This window comes from Oryx dammah, unplaced genomic scaffold (genome assembly GCF_014754425.2).
Source record: "Oryx dammah isolate SB20612 unplaced genomic scaffold, SCBI_Odam_1.1 HiC_scaffold_23, whole genome shotgun sequence".
Taxonomy (NCBI): Eukaryota; Metazoa; Chordata; class Mammalia; order Artiodactyla; family Bovidae; genus Oryx; species Oryx dammah.
This window is the reverse complement of record NW_024070207.1, coordinates 41,668,602-41,685,984: the sequence shown is the minus strand read 5'-3', so window position 1 is coordinate 41,685,984 and position 17,383 is coordinate 41,668,602.

Here is a 17,383-nt window from a genome sequence, read left to right as displayed (position 1 = left end):
TCTGATTTTGCCATAAATTAACTTTTTGACCTTAAGCACAATTCCCTTTGTTTGGGGGGCCATTGTTACTCCATTTACAAAATGAGGGGTTTGGATTCAATGAGCTCTAAGATTTTGTTCAGTTCCAACACTCTGTGAGTCTAAATCAGAAAAAATCTAACTGGGAGTTTCCAGGCTACTAGTTAGGTTACTATAACAAGCTTTTCCTAAGACAATAAGGAGATGAAATACACTCAACATAAAATGATTTCTTAAAATTATATATTGTCAAGGCACAAAAGAGTCAGAAACATGAAAATTAAAAGTTGTAGAATCAACATGTAACCCAGAAAAAAGAAATTTATAGTATAAAAGAATAGGAATTTCTCAGTGTTTCTACAGCTTAATCAGGAGAGAGTGGTCTGTTCTAGGCAGCAATTTTAGTTGTTTAGACAGAAATGTACCAAGAGTGGAGAACACAGTATCTTTAGGGCCCCAGAGCTTGATGGAACCATCCTAGAAACCCAGTTTCACTTTCCTTTTGCTATGACTCTCTGCTCCAGAGGCTTCTGGGTGGTGGATTACATTACCAAGTGGGGTGCCTCTCAGACAACTAACCGGTCTCCTTCATCAGCCTGGGGGCCACTCTCACAGTAAACTAATTAACCAACTTTCTGATTTACATTTGGTCTCTTGTGAGTTTTTAAGAGTGAATTCATTCACTGGAACCAGAACACCCCTTGGTAAAAAGAATAAAATGTGTTTCTTTGCCCACAAGGACGAAAACCAACACCTAGAGCCAAAGTGGTCTTAAAAGCATAGGGACCATAATGCCCCGTAAGGGAAATGCATAGACCACCTATGCCAGAGTTGTGTTATCTTTCAGCTGCGATGCAGCAGGTTACAGTGTCAATTGTTATTGTGGCTAAACACTGACGAGTTTTGGCTTCTTCCATTTCTCAGGTGCTCAGGAACGGCAAACCAAGATCCAGAAAAAATTAGTCCCAGCCCATTCTTCTCCTTCCCATTCCAGTCTACTCATTACTATGGTGCTGAGTGTCTACAACTCTTCAAACTGGAGAAAAGCACCCTATATAATAGTAAAAATCAACAATTTTACCCTCTAAATGGAAAAAGCACTTGGCAGACATCATTCATTCATCTTCACCACATTCCTAGGAGGTAAGGAATGGTATTTGCAACCCCATGGAATGAAATTCTCCAGGCCAGAATACTGGAGTAGGTAGCCTTTCCCTTCTCCAGGGGATCTTCCCAAACCAGGGATTGAACCCAGGTCTCCCACATTGCAGACAGATTCTTTACCAGCTGAGCCACAAGGGAAGCCCAATACTGGAGTGGGTAACCCATCCCTTCTCCAGGGGATCTTCCTGATCCAGGAATCAAACCAGGGTCTCCTGCATTGCAGGCAGATTCTTCACCAACTGAGCTATCAGGGAAGCCCAGGAGGTAAACACTATTTTCATTTTCTAGATGATAAACCAGAACATGTCTTTTGGAAAGTTTTAGTGGGTTAAATTGATCTCAAATATATCCTTCTTTCTGATTTAAATTTCATACTTCTTATTAAAAAGCTAAATTCTCAGAAGTCTCTTCATGTAGTTTACATGTTGTAAAGTGATTTCCCCCACTTGTCAAATATACAGAGTGATTATTAAATATGCAAATAGGAGGACCAATTTGGTGTGGAGCCTTGGTAATTTAAAATTCTAAAAATATTTGGAGAGCAATACTGGGAATTATTCTACACCATCAGCAACCTGTGAAAATATTACTAGAAAAGGAATTCTAGAATACAGCTTCAGTATGTCTTCATGTGAGCAGCTTCAAAATTACATCTTAACACAATGTTTTATTATCAGCAGTAGAAGGATTTGGTTCAGTTACAGCAAAAAGTGACGAAATGAAAACCAATTAAATAAGCTGGGGGAGGGGCTGCCTGAAAACATCTTGTTTAAATTGTGCAGTAAACATGTGGTTTCTAATTCTCTTGGTCACTGTGTTTCCTCTAAAAGGATGGGAAGCCCTCTTTCCCCAGTTCCCTGGTCCTATACACAATTTTTGTTCCATTTCTGGAGTAAGCTGGAGCCTAGAGTCTTTTATTAAAAGAAGAAAATAAAAGCAAAGAAATATCAAATTCTTTGGATATGGTTTGCTTTTCCTTTTTAAAATTTGAATGCAGGAAAAATACACACAAAGGAAAATAAACTATCTGATAATCTGATGTCTGAGCTCTGGGACCAAGAGTTTTAAATTGGCTAAGCCTGCCTGAAAGTACACAGGCTAATGAAAGGTGGTCAATCCCAGAAAAAGCCAAACCAGAAGTTGAGCCCTGGGGAGTAATTAAACCAGGAAAGACCAAAAATACTTCTTCTAGAAAGAAATGGAAACACAAAAGTATAATCTCTCTCCAAACAGACTGATCAACCATCTTGAATAGTGAATGCCCTGTATGATAATTCAGTTTTTCAATCTTTGCAGTCTTCCTCAATTAGTTTTAAAGGAAAAATTCAAAGTCTACATTCTGTTGCTGTCAGACATACTTTTCACACCTTGAAGGAAGGGAATTCAAAATTGGTTCTGAAGTGTCTTGCAGACTGAGACCTTTCCTTTTTTTTTTTTTAAACCATTTTAGTCTGTTCCTTTTAACAATTAGCTACTTATTTAGTTGTGTATAGGGAAAGGAGAACAGTACCCCCCACAGAAAATAAAATTGTGCTTCCACTTTTGAGGCTTTTAAGCTAGTTGGACTCTACTTCAATAAGCATGTCAAAAGACCTATTTGAAAGAATAGATTTTCTGTGCCCCAGGCCAAATCCATTAAAAAAAATACAATTGATCCATCTTCAGGAACTGTTCTAAAACTACTGCAGGGAAAGGCTACAGCTACTTTAGCAATTAAATACACTCTGGATTGGAAATAGATAACTCTAAATATATGCAAAGTTATCAGAGTATATAGTTTTTAACTAATCCCTGATCAATTTATGGCTCTTCTGTTTGCAAAACTTCTTAATGATTTCAGACAAAGAATCAATGTCATCAAAATGTGTTTCCAGATAATGAAATAAAGGGGACAAGGCAGAATACTTTCAGATTTAGACATTAGCCTCAGAAGTTCAGTAGACTGTGGCCAAGCATAGAACCCTGGAAGCTGTCAAGGAAACAGAATGACTTTGTGTGTTTGGCTGGCTTCTCTTCTGCCTCTGCCTTCACACTTCTCCATTTATACCAACTGGAGCAATGATGTCTGTGCCTTATGAATGTTCCAAATCACGTGAGTCACTTGTTCCAAAATACACTAGGAAGAATGGCTTCTTAAATACCAAGACATATCTAGGGAAAGCCTAATTGTAAATACTCACTTCATATTGAAACTTTTTTTTTTAATTCCATTTTCCTTAAACCAAGAGTCTCTTGAATTTAACCCTTAGTAGGAAGACCATGAAGCTAATCATTGTAAAAGTTTCAAACATTAGTCTTTAATTCCTTCAACACTTGCTCTTAGAGAAAAGATCAAATGTCATAATTCTCTTTAGTCATCACAAAATTACCTATTTAATTAAAAACCCACTGATGGTTCTTCAACTCATGAATGGGTGAAAAACATTGGTATAGCCATAAGGAAATACTACTCAGCAATAGAAAGGAAAGCAATAGAGATAAATCTCGCTCAAACCATTACGCTAAGTGAAAGAAAATAGATTCTAATGGCTATGTATTTTATGATTACATTTATATGTCATTTTAGAGAAGGCAAAACTACAGGGTTAAAAAAACAGATCAGTAGTTGCCAGAAGTTGGTGAAGAGGGAATGCTTGACTCAGGATATGGAGGAGTTCTAAGGAGTGATGAAAGTGCTTTGTATCATGATTTGTAGTTAGGCATTGATACTCATAGAATTACACACTAAATAGAGTGAATTTTACAGTATGCAAATTATATGTCAGTAAAGGTGGCACTAGTGGTAATGAGTCTACCTGCCAATGCAGGAGACATAAGAGATGTGGGTTCAATCCCTGGGTTGGGAAGATCCCCTGGAGAAGAAAATGGCACCTCACTCCAGTATTCTTGCCTGGGAAATCCCATGGACAGAGGAACCTGGCAGGCTACAGTCCATGAGGTCTCAAAAGAGTTGGACACGACTGAGGGTCTGAACACAAACCTGACCTGAAAAAGAAAAACTTACTTTTTACCTCCCTTCCTCTAGAAAAACCAACACTGCTGGTAATTTAAGTTTAGGGTATAAGTTCTCAGTATAGCCATACAACAAATTGTGCATAATATCATTATAAAAACAACCCCCCCCAAAAAAAAACCCCACAGATTGGAATTATGCCAATACAAGCGGCTCTGAAGCAAAACTTCATTACAATAATCTTTATAATAGTACTTTTCACCAAAAAAATGCTTTAAAGTCCCAGTGTAAATATTGTAATACTAAAGGTTCCAATTACATGTTCCAAGTAAAAGTGACTCAAATTTATCTCCAAGTGAACCATAAAGAGGTAGGTCTTTCATCATATTGTATTTAAATATATCTCCAAATATAGGTTAAGTTTTCCTATTTGTGGTATACTGAGTCATCAGTGGAGAAGGCAATGGCACCCCACTCCAGTACTCTTGCCTGGAAAATCCCATGGACGGAGGAGCCTGGTCGGCTATAGTCCATGGGGTCGTGAAGAGTCGGACACGACTGAGCGACTTCACTTTCACTTTTCACTTTCCTGCATTGGAGAAGGAAATGGCAACCCACTCCAGTGTTCTTGCCTGGAGACTCCCAGGGACGGGGGAGCCTGGTGGGCTGCCGTCTATGGGGTCGCACAGAGTCGGACATGACTGAAGCGACTTGGCAGAGCCATCAGTAAGCAGATATTTAAATTTTTTTTACCATTTGATCTAATTATATTTCTGGTAAACCAATATTTTCTTCTACTTTTATTAGTATTCTTATTATTATATTGAGAACTTTAAAAAATTTACACTAACGCAGAGAGTTAATATAAAGAAGACAAACACAGTACATCTACTATATTTCAGGCACTGTACTAGCTCTTTAATCACCTAGCTCTTAGTCACCTTTAATTTAAAAAACAACTTTACCAAGTTGCTATATAGCACAGGGAGCTCAGTTAGGTGCTCTGTGATGACCTAGAAGGGTGGGAAGGGGGGTGGCAGGGAGGCTCAAGCGAATATAGCTGATTCATGATGTTGTACAGCAGAAACGAACACAACATTTTAAAGCAATTGTCCTCTAACTAAAAATAAATTTTAAAAAAACTCTGTGAAGTACATGTGATTACCTTTGCTTTATAGATAAGGGAAAAAAGATTGAGAGAGATTAAGTGACTTGTCACAAATCACCCAGCCAGTTTATTGTACAGTGTGAATTCCAACCCAAGTCTGTGGCTCAAAAGCTGAAGGGCTGCCACTGTAAGGTGACTGAGCAATGATCAGGCTTTTGCAGGGTCTAGTGGGTGATGAAATAGGCCTGAGACTATTAAAGGTTTACACTATAAAGTTGGCACACCAGTATTTGATTCAAATATGGCCAAAGCACTCTTCATTATCTCAAAACATTGTATTTGAGGATTTTGCTTCGGTTTGACTGTCCTAACTTCCTCCATTTTTTCCCTCCATCTCAAATTGATTACCTACATTTCCCAGGGTCTTAGAAAAGATCTTTAATCTTCCAAGCCTGCAGACACAGTCAGGCATTTGAATGTTATTTAACGATGTGTTTGTAAAGGAAAAAGCCAGGGCACTGATTTAAAGACATCCTTATAGGGCTCAGTGTTATACCTAGTGTCACACTTCAAGCAGAAAAGTAACAAAGATAAGTGGGGAGAAGACAGCATTGGCATAAAGTCCCAAGCATGCATGTTCTTAAACAAAGTGGCCACATAGAAAACACACATCACAGTATGAAAAAGAGCACACCATCTCAAATTGTTTCCCTTCTCTTCCTCAGATGATTAAAGGATTAAAGAGAACAGGACTGCCTTTTTCCTGTGCTAAGAACTCTACTTGTGCAGAGAAACATGGCTCAGCTATCTTTTTAAATCATCTAGTAGTCTTCAATGATAAAAAAAAAAAAAACCTTCCACAGTGAAGGATTTTTTTTATCTTGTCTGTATATTTCTAGAATCTTAAGGTCTTTTATGTCAGGGTATTAACTAAAATCCCTAGCATTTAAAAATCATGTCAAATTCCCAAACTTTGTAATTAAAGGAGCAACTAACTTTCCAAACAAAAGTATGTATTTCATCTGACAAATGCCTGTTTGAAATATGCCAGAAAGACATAGCACAAGAGCCTATTTACACAAAACCTAGCACACGCTGGCTCTTAGTATTCTTCTTTGGAGTATGAAATCCAAAATTGCTAACCAAAATGTTTATGTAAGACTGATCAGAACTAATTACTCTTCTCTAGATGAAATGCTGAGGAAAAAGTGAATGAAGAATCCACAATGAGCTTCTTGGAAATAAAACAGAAGCATCGTGTGTGGTTATGTATACTCTGATTTTCCACACATGGACCTATAGGAGCAGCATTTCGGTTTCATAATTATGTTCAGCATGTAGGCCTATTTCAAAGCAAGCGAATTTTCAGCGACACAAACCCTCCGGCCTACCCAGTCTACATGGCAGTTCGCAAATTATTTTTTAACAGCTACAACTCAGAGATAAGAAAACAGCCAAGTTCACACTCTGTTCTGAAACTTCCTGACTTTTAAGTGTTTTGAATGCTCATTTAACACTGTTTTGAACCCGTTTTTAGTTTGCCCTCACAGGTGTTTTGTTTTTTTCAATTTGAAAAGGAAAATTTAAAAGCGGTTAGCTGTGAAGTCCCTCCCACAGGCAGCTTTAATTACCTGACAAATGTTTCCCATACTTATCATACCCTTGGACTGCTCAGAGAGCAAGGGCCCCTTGAGAGTGAGAAGTACATTTCTGTGTGTTTATGTGTGTAAGTCAAGGGAAAACCACTTCCCTGGTGTAGACAACCAACCTAATGTACACAACAAGAAATCTGTTTAGTTTGGTCAGATACTAAATTACTATTATTGGTGTTTTCAGCACTTTGTATTTTAAAGGTCCTAATTCAAAAAAATTTTTTTAGGATATTTTCCTATGCTAAAACTCTCTCTGGTAACCAGATGTCATATTCCATGCTTTTAAAATCTCATTAGGTGGTCTTGCTCTCATCTCCACTGCACTGTCTTCCTTGGATATTTAGGGGAGGGCCAGATGCTTAGAGAAGATCCAAGGGATGAGGTAATGAGACGTTTCTTACAAAACAGTGCTGGACAGTTAGTTTACTAACAATGTGGTTTAAAAATTACACAGACATCACACAAAGCACATTCAGAAAAAAAATAAAGAAATACACACACACACACTAAACTAGAATAGATATCAATATACTAAGATTTCGAATATGAGAGATGATTTTTTCCTCTTTCATCTTATTTTCTTTAATAAATATGCATTTTATTTAAGTGGAAAATAAACTTCTAAAACAACTGTTTGTTCCCATCATGAAGAAAACTGCTATGTATTTACAGCCAGGTCACTTTTTTGACAAACAATTGCTACAAGAGCCTCCATGGACAACCTATGGCTTTGCTGACAGATAGTAGTGATTTATGGGCTTCCTGGTGCCTCAGATGGTAAAGAATCTGCCTGCCATGTGGGAGACCTGGGTTCGATCCCTGTTATGGGAAGATCCCCTGGAGGAGGGCATGGCAACCCACTTCAGTATTCTTACCTGGAAAATTCCATGGACAAAGGAGCCTGGAGAGCTACAGTCCATGGGGTCGCACAGAGTCGGACACGACTGAGCAAGTAAGTACAGCATAGCACAGTAACGATTTATGGTTAAGTCTCTTCAAAGATTCTGAGCTTATTTATTCCAAATCTATAATTCTTTGCCCACAACAATTTGGAGCCTATGAATTCATAAATTCATAGAGATAAAATTCATCATTTCTGTCATCAACACATTTTCATAGGGAGCCTCCAAGGTAGAGATTAGTAGTCTCTCCTTCCTTTGCATGTCTATGGAAATTATTGTCTGCTAAGCTTAATTTGGCATTTAGCATTATTACTGATTTATATTTTATTATTTTTCATGTACACATGTAATCTACCAATTAAGTAATAATCTCCTTGAGAGAACAGTGCTTTTTCTTGTCCAAAGCTTCACAACATGGTGCCTTTGAAATGAGACTCACTCAGTGTTGGTGAAGACGTATCAGCCTTATGCACACACCGCTCCTAGATAGAGAGGGGGATGGAAGGAGCACCATAGGCTGGCTATGAGTCACCCCCTTATAGCTGAGAAAGGGGTCCCTTTTCCCGACTGTATGGGAAAGAGAACACAGAAATGAAACAGGGGATCTACCAACAAAGAGAAAGGGATGTCAGAAATTGGCTATACCAGCAATAGCAGCTGGTGATGATGATAGAATGATGTTGTAGAAGACTTCAACGGTGATAAGATTAACTGATCAAACTCTGGGATCTAAAGCATGGGGGGGCAAATGGGAAACTGATTGGGAAGATATCAGTCAGTATAATTTCTAGCGCTATATGCAGATGATATAGAGTATAAAAATACACATTGGCATCTACAATAAACAGCCACAATATAGGAAATATAGAGAATCAGTTATGTATCCTGGCTTAATAAAGCTGTGCTATTAAAAAATGCCTATGCCAGAAACACACTTGTTTTGAACAATTCTATTCTTCATGTGTGGAAGACATAAGCAACAGATAGAATAGGAAGACTCTTGCTGTAAGTTTGACAATTATGGTTTGATAAGCCCAAGAATATGAACTGATTCATAGTATAGATTCTATTCATGTGTTGTGGGACATTCTCATCTATTAAAAATTATGGATTTTTTGGTTTTGGTTTTGTGTATTTTTGTGTCTTCCTTGGGGTCTTCACAGGCCCTTGCACATGACAAACACCAAATAAATCTCTGATGAATGAATAAATGAGTGAGTAAATTAACAGTATGTAGAAAACAGAGAATGTAATTCTCAAGCTCTCCTAGCAATAACATTATGCTCCTGATGACACAATATTATTTTGCCACTGTTTTGATCTATGAAAAATACACCAAGATTCAGGGAAGATGTGAGACAACACAATTTAAAGTCAAGTTAGAGTATGTCCTTCCTTTCCCAAGAAACAACGGAGTAATTGAAAAGCATGTACTTCAGAAAACTATTTTTTGATTAGAAAACTTTTTCCAACTGGCTGTAAGTAATCTAAAAAGAAATCATTTTCACTTACTGTATTGAATAAACAAAACAGTGGCATAATAGTGGCATCCAGATTGACTCATCGGTGAACAGTTCATTCACAGAAAACATACACACACGCAGTAAATATATTTCAGATAAACATTTATGTTATGCCTCTGTACATTGACAGGACAAGGGAATGGACAGGAAAAAGGATTAAGGAAGTTTCAGCAGGGCAGGTGCACACAAAGACAATACTATCAAGTAATTTTACTGAAAAATATCGGTCACTCAGGAGAGAAAGACCTGGCACCTCCAGAACTCAACAGGACCATTCTATAAGAAAGAGAAAAGTAATTGAAAATGTACTTGCTGCTCTGTGAACTCTCAAAAGAATAAGTGATGAAATGTTTTTCTCTGGAGACAAGTAGGGAATAACATGTTTCCCTGAAATTGACAGTAAACGGAAACAAGATTTCTGCTAACAATGTGCGATGAGAATGCTTTCATTCAGAAAGTAGCATTGTGTAAGAGATTGTGGTGTTCTGTGCAAGATGGAAAATGACAACAGATATGACATGACTAGGAGGTAACAAGACTCCCTCCTTTAAGCCACGTTTATAGGTGCATCTTGAGACTTGATGGTCATAGCCCATAGTCGATTCTTAAGGAAATTCAAAATTGGGCTTTTGGAGGGCAGTGGCAAAAGAGTGTGTCAGGAATGTTACCGATTAATCCTGGAGGCCATTCATTTAACAAAGTCTTAGCAAACTTTCCCTGAGCGTGAAATGGGAATGAAGAAGTGTCCCAATGGAATAGATGGAAATAAATGAAATAATACCAATAAAAGCCTCTAAAAGAAATGAACAGTAGAAACAAGAGGCAGGAGTATGTTGTAATAAAGAAGCGGGATGCCAGAGGCAAACTGCCCAGGTTCAAATCGTGTCCCTATCACTCACTACCTGGGCAAGTTCCTTGAACTCTGTGACTCGATTTATTCATCTGTAAAATGAGAGATCGAGTAAACACTTACTTCAAAAGGTTGTGAGAATGAAATGAAAACACTGAACCCAGGGCAAGCACATAGTAGTACTCAATAAATGTTCACTTCAGTTCAGTTCAGTCGCTCAGTCGTGTCCGACTCTTTGCGACCCCATGAATCGCAGCACGCCAGGCCTCCCTGTCCATCACCAACGCCCGGAGTTCACTCAGACTCACGTCCATCGAGTCAGTGATGCCATCCAGCCATCTCATCCTCTGTCGTCCCCTTCTCCTCCTGCCCCCGATCCCTCCCAGCATCAGGGTCTTTTCCAAGGAGTCAACTCTTTGCATGAGGTGGCCAAAGTACTGGAGTTTCAGCTTTAGCATCATTCCCTCCAAAGAAATCCCAGGGCTGATCTCCTTCAGAATGGACTGGTTGGATCTCCTTGCAGTCCAAGGGACTCTCAGGAGTCTTCTCCAACACTACAGTTCAAAAGCATCAATTCTTCGGCACTCAGCCTTCTTCACAGTCCAACTCTCACATCCATACATGACCACAGGAAAAACCATAGCCTTGACTAGACTTAGGTTCTCCTTTCTACTACCACCTTCATGAATATAAAAATATTGTTGAGGGAAGGCTCAATTATATGAATTATAAGTATATAGCACTTCTTCCCACATATTAAAATCAACCTCTTTCAGATGTGAATAAACTGATCCAAATTACTCCATATGTTTCAGCAGAATAAAGGAAATGGCTTTTTATGAAGTAGCATTTCTATTGAATTTGGTAATCGCTCAACAACAAATTAATCTTTATGGCTTAGTGAGTTGTTTCATTTGGAATTCCCTTTGAACCAGTGACAAAATATCAATATTCCCATTTAAAAATATTTTATTGGTCTATGTTCTTTAGTCAAAAATCATAGATTGTGTGCTATAGCAGTTAGAGCTATTCTGACTATGAGGGTGACTATAACAGAACAGAATTCATGTAGACAAAGAGAATGATATCAGCATCAGCAACATTAGTTCAGGTCCTTCATGTGACCCTAACAATTGCATTGTTTAAGATAAGGGGAAAAAAAGAGCAACAGAAAAACCAGATGTAAGGCTATGAGGAGAAGAAGAAATGAGAAAGAGTGAAAATAAATTTCTTGAATGGAGATATTTCTCAAATACTGTTCATCCCCTACCCTGCAATATCCATATGCAAGCATGCACACACACACATGCACACATGTTTCTGTTTATCACCCATCTCCAAACTTAAATGATAGACAAATCTTTTGTGAGATACAGCTACCTCCATCTAATAACCATTTATTTCATTTATGTCAAATCTGGGCCTGCAAGATAAAAAAATAGTTGCTCCTAGAAATGAGAAAAGATAGTTGAAAAAAAAGTGCCATCTATTAGTTATCTCATTCCTATTGATATTTAGTGATCTTTATTGTAGCAATATATGTCTTGAGTCAGAAAATCTTCAATAAGATGAAAATAGGACAAACAAAGAGGTAATAAAGCTCACTGGTTAATGTGGAGATAATAAAGCATAGTGGTTAAATTAGATAGAACCACTATTGTGATGGTAAATGGCAGGGGGGAGGGCAGAAGCCCTGATTTATAACATTTGCCAATTTCCACGGTATAAATATAACTACAATACAAATGTAAAATTACCAAAATACATCAACCATCTCACAAAATTCTTGAAAATTTAACAATTGACTCTCACAAACTAGTGCAAACTGGCTATAGCATACAACTGACTGTACTTTTATATGATCACAGGACAAGTCACTTAATCTCCCCAACTTCACTTTTCTGTAAATTCAAATCACAATTATCACAATCATGATCACCATCATTGTCACCATTATTTCTGTCATTTCAATCCCATGTAGCTTCTAATTTCCATGCCAACAGTATCCTAAGCCACATACCAAAGACTCTAAGAGGTGCTATGGCTTTCTACATCATGGATGGCAAAGTTAGAATGGTCCAGTGTCAAAATCAAAGACTACAGTGCCTATCACAGAGAATTTAGTAATATATAAAATAGATGTCTACTACAGAGCATCTAGTAATATATAATATATATAAAAATGTAGTGCCTGTTACAGAGCACAAAAGAATTGTATAAAAAAGATCTTCATGACCCAGATAATCATGATGGTGTGACCACTAACCTAAAGCCAGACATCCTGAAATGCAAAGTCAAGTGGGCCTTAGGAAGCATCACTACAAACAAAGCTAGTGGAGGTGATGGCATTCCAGTTGAGCTATTTTAAATCCTGAAAGATGATGCTGTGAAAGTGTTGTACTCATTATGCCAGCAAATTTGGAGAACTCAGCAGTGGCCACAGGACTGGAAAAGGTCAGTTTTCATTCCAATCCCAAAGAAAGGCAATGCCAAAGAGTATTCAAACTACTGCACAATCGCACTCATCTCACATGCTACCAAGTAATACTCAAAAATCTCCAAGCCAGGTTTCAACAGTATGTGAACCATGAACTTCCAGGTGTTCAAGCTGGTTTTAGAAAAGGCAGAGGAACCAGAGATCAAATTGCCAACATCCGCTGGATCATTGAAAAAGCAAAAGAGTTCCAGAAACATCCACTTCTGCTTTATTGACTATGCCAAAGCCTTTGATTATGTGGATCACAACAAACTGGAAAATTCTTAAAGAGATGGGAATACCAGACCACCAGATCTGCCTCCTGAGAAATCTATATGCAGGTCAAGAAGCAACAGTTAGAACCGGACATGGAACAACAGACTGGTTCCAAGTCAGAAAAGGAGTATGTCAAGGCTGTATATTGTCACCCTGCTTATTTAACTTCTATGTAGAGTACATCATGAGAAACGCTGGGCTGGATGAAGCACAAGCTGGAATCAAGATTGCTGGGAGAAATATCAATAACCTCAGATATGCATATGACACCACACTTATGGCAGAAAGTGAAGAAGAACTAAAGAGCATCTTGATGAACGTGAAAGAGGAGAGTGAAAAAGTTGGCTTAAAGCTCAACATTCAGAAAACGAAGATCATGGCATCTGGTCCCATTACTTCATGGCAAATAGATGAGGAAAGCGGAAACAGTGACAAACTTTATTTTTGGGGGGGTTCCAAAAATCACTGTAGATGGTGACTGCAGCCATGAAATTAAAAGACACTTGCTCCTTGGAAGAAAAGCTATGACAAACCTAGACAGCATATTAAAAAGCAGAGACATTACTTTGCCAACAAAGGTCCATCTAGTGAAAGCCATGGTTTTTCCAGTAGTCATGTATGGATGTGAGAGTTGGACTATAAAGAAGGCTGAGTGCCAAAGAATTGACGCTTTTGAACTGTGGTGTTGGAGAAGACTCTTGAGAGTCCCTTGGACAGCAAGGAGATCCAACTGGTCCATCCTAAAGGAAATCAGTCCTGAATATTCATTGGAAGGACTGATGCTAAAGCTGAAACTCCAATACTTTGACCACCTGATGCAAAGAACTGACTCATTTGAAAAGACCCTGATGCTCAGAAAGATTGAAGGCAGGAGGAGAAGGGGATGACAGAGGATGAGATGATTGGATGGCATCACCGACTCAATGGACATGAGTTTGAGTAAACTCTGGGAGTCGGTGATGGACAGGGAGGCCTGGTGTACTGCAGTCCATGAGTTCACAAAGAGTTGGACACGACTGAGTGACTGGACTGAACTGAACAGAGCATCTGCCAGAAATGCTCCTCATTAATATGGTTTATCACTAACTAGAGAGAAGGGAGAAAAGTAAAAAGGAAAATAGACACATAGATCAATGAAACATAATAGAGGGTCCAGAAATGAATCCCACTAATATGGGCAATTAATCTACAACAAAAGGGGCGAGAACATATAATAGGAAAAAATACCCTCTTCAATAAATGGTGTTGAAAAACCGCACAGTTACATGCAAATTAGTCAAACTTAACTATGTTCTCATACCATATACAAAAATAAACTCAAAATGGACTTAAATGTAAGACTTGAAACCATTAAACTTCTAGAAGAAAACATGTGCAGGACGCTGTTTGACATCAGACTTAGCAATATATTTTTTTTATTTGTCTCAGGCAAGGCAAAGAAAAGCAAAAATAAACAAATGGGTTTACATCAAACTTAAAAAGTTAGTGAAAGAAACCACCAACAAAATGAAAAACTGATCTATTGAATGGGGTAAGATAAGTTTGTGCTCAATTACTCAGTCGTGTCCGACTTTGTGACCCCCCATACCATAGCCCACCAGGCCCCTCTGTCCATGGGACTGAGGACGCTGGAGTGGCCAGCCGTTCCCTTTTCTGGGGGATCATCCCAATGCAGAGATCGAACCCACATCTTCTGCATCTCCTGCATCGGCAGGCAATTTCTTTACCGCTGGACCACTTGGGAAGCCCATGAATGAGGTAAGATACTGAAAATGATATATTTAATAAAGGGTTAATATACAAAACATGCAAAGAACTCAGACAACTCAATAACAAACAAACAACCCAATAGGAAAATGGGCAGTGGGCCTGAGCAGATATTTTTCCAAAGAAGTGATATAGATGACCAACAGACATATAAAAAGATGCTCAATAGCACTAATAATCAGGGAAATGCAAATCAAAACCATCCTCTCACACCTGTTAGAATGTCTATCATCAGAAAAACAACAAATTACAAATGTTGGCAAGGATGTGGAGAAAAGGGAACTCTCGAGCACTGGGGGCAGTATTGTAAATTGGTGCAGCCACTACAGAAAATAATATGGAGTTTCCTCAAGAAATGAAAAATAGAACTGCTGTATGATCCAGCAATATCACTTCTGAGTATTTATTGGAAGAAAACAAACATTAAATCAAAAAAGGATGTAATCCTCAATGTTTACTGTAGCATTATTTGCAATAACCAAGCTATGGAAGCAATCCAAGTGTCTATTGATAGAGAAATACATAGTGAAGATGGGGTATATGTACAGTGGAATATTACTTGGCCATAAAAATGAAACCTTGCCATTTCCAACACATGGATGAATCTAGAGTGTATCATATAAAGTGAAAGAAGTCATCCAAAGAAAGATAAATACCTCATGATCTCACTTATATGTGGAATCAAAAACCAAAACAAACAAGATAAAAACAGACTCAGAGATTCAGAGAACAAATGTATGGTTGCCAGAAGGGAAGGGGGTAGGTGGGTGGGTAAAATAAGAGAACTGATTAAGAGGTACAAACCTCCAGTTATAAATTAAGTAAGTCATGAAAATGTAATACATAGCATAAGGGATACGGTCAATAATATTTTAATAATTTTGTATAGGGACAGGGATACTGTACTAGACTTACCATGGTAGTCATTTCATAATGTATACAAATGTCAAATCAGTCTGTAGTATACCTGAAACTAACATAATATAGTACCTCAGCTACATTCCAATAAAAACAAATAAACAAGCCAAGAAAGGAGGAACTTCAGAGTCAAACTGACATGGGTTCAAATCCCAAATCCTAGATTTGCTCTTTTCCAGGCCTGTCACCTTCAGAAAATTATTTTAACTCTCTGTGCCTCAATTCTGCCATCTATAAATGAGATGATTATTGTACCTGTTATACAAGGTCTCCCTGGTGGCTCAGATGGTAAAGAATCTTCCTGCAATACAGGAGACCTGGGTTTGATCTGGGATTTGGGAAGATCCCTTGGAGAAGGAAATGGCCACACACACCAGTATTCTTGCTTGGAGAATCCCATGGACAGAGGAGCCTGGCAGGCTACAGTCCATGCGGTTGCAAAGAGTCGGACACAAGTGAGCGACTAACACTTCTGTTACACAGTTGCTGTGAACATCAAAAAAAATAATTCATGTTAAGTACTTAGCACAGTGTCTGGCAAGTAGTAAGTTCCCAATAAATTGAAGTTAACTAAAGAAACTACCACCACAAGCCCACTCCTTAATCCCATGCTAGTGAATGGGCATGAGCCTAACCAGTTCATCCCATGTCTCATGTTGACATAATCCCCAGGTGGCACTAGTAGTAAAGAACCCACCCACCAATGCAGGAGACATAAGAGACGCAGGTTTAATCCTTGGGTCGGGAAGATTCCCTGGAAGAGGACATGCAACCCACTCCAGTATTCTTGCCTGGAGAATCCCATGGACAGAGGAGCCTGGCGGGCTACACTCCATTGGGTCGCAAAGAGCCGGACACAACTGAAGGAACTTAGTACGCACACAGTTGAAATCTTCTCGCTTTCTGCGTACCATTTATAAGCCCACCCAGCCACAGAGTACACAAGTCCTTGGTGATTAGTAGCCCAGACTAATTTTGTCACCAAAAGTTTGCTTATCCCATTCTGCCAGAATAGCAGCTCTAGCTATATACCACTCTAGCATAACAATACTGCTAGGCAGTTCAGACCATGCTAGAGTGGGGGAGAGGTGAGGAAAAAAGGAGTTTAAGACCTTCCATTCTAGAACTTTTGGAAACAAACCTTTTACACTATTACATTCACAATGTACACAGTATTTTCAAAAGTACAATGAGAAAATAACCCATTTCCTATATATACATTTAGAGAGGAAAAAACAGGAAATTCTACACTGCAGGACTAAGTTACATAGTATTATTTTGTGTTAGGACAATTCATTGGTATTCTGAATTATAGTTAAGTCCTTCAAAGGACAAAAGTTGTTTGGAGAGTATTTACATCTTTACAAGATAAAATTAAGCAAGCTGACTTTGACCTATATATGCATAAATTATAACTTTGCTGGTGAAAAGTGCTGTTTTAGCTTCTGACTAAAAATTTAAGATACAATTAAGGATGGGCTTTTAAATCACTCCATTAGATGCATGAAGCCACTCAAAAATGATAAACATGAACACAACATTGGGAATGAATTTCTTCTTCAACAGGAGTACAACCATGGTCTCAAATGTAACTCATTCTCCCCCTCCTCTACCACCGCCCCTACTGTCTTACCTAGGCACCTTCAAAACTTAGTTCTATATAATTCCCTCTCTTTTCAGTTCTCTCCACCCTCCTCAGTTTTATCTGTGTCTTTTTGCTTCAGCTTGTCTTACTGAACTCGTCTTTAAACAGGTATTTCTTCTCAGCAGCTCTTT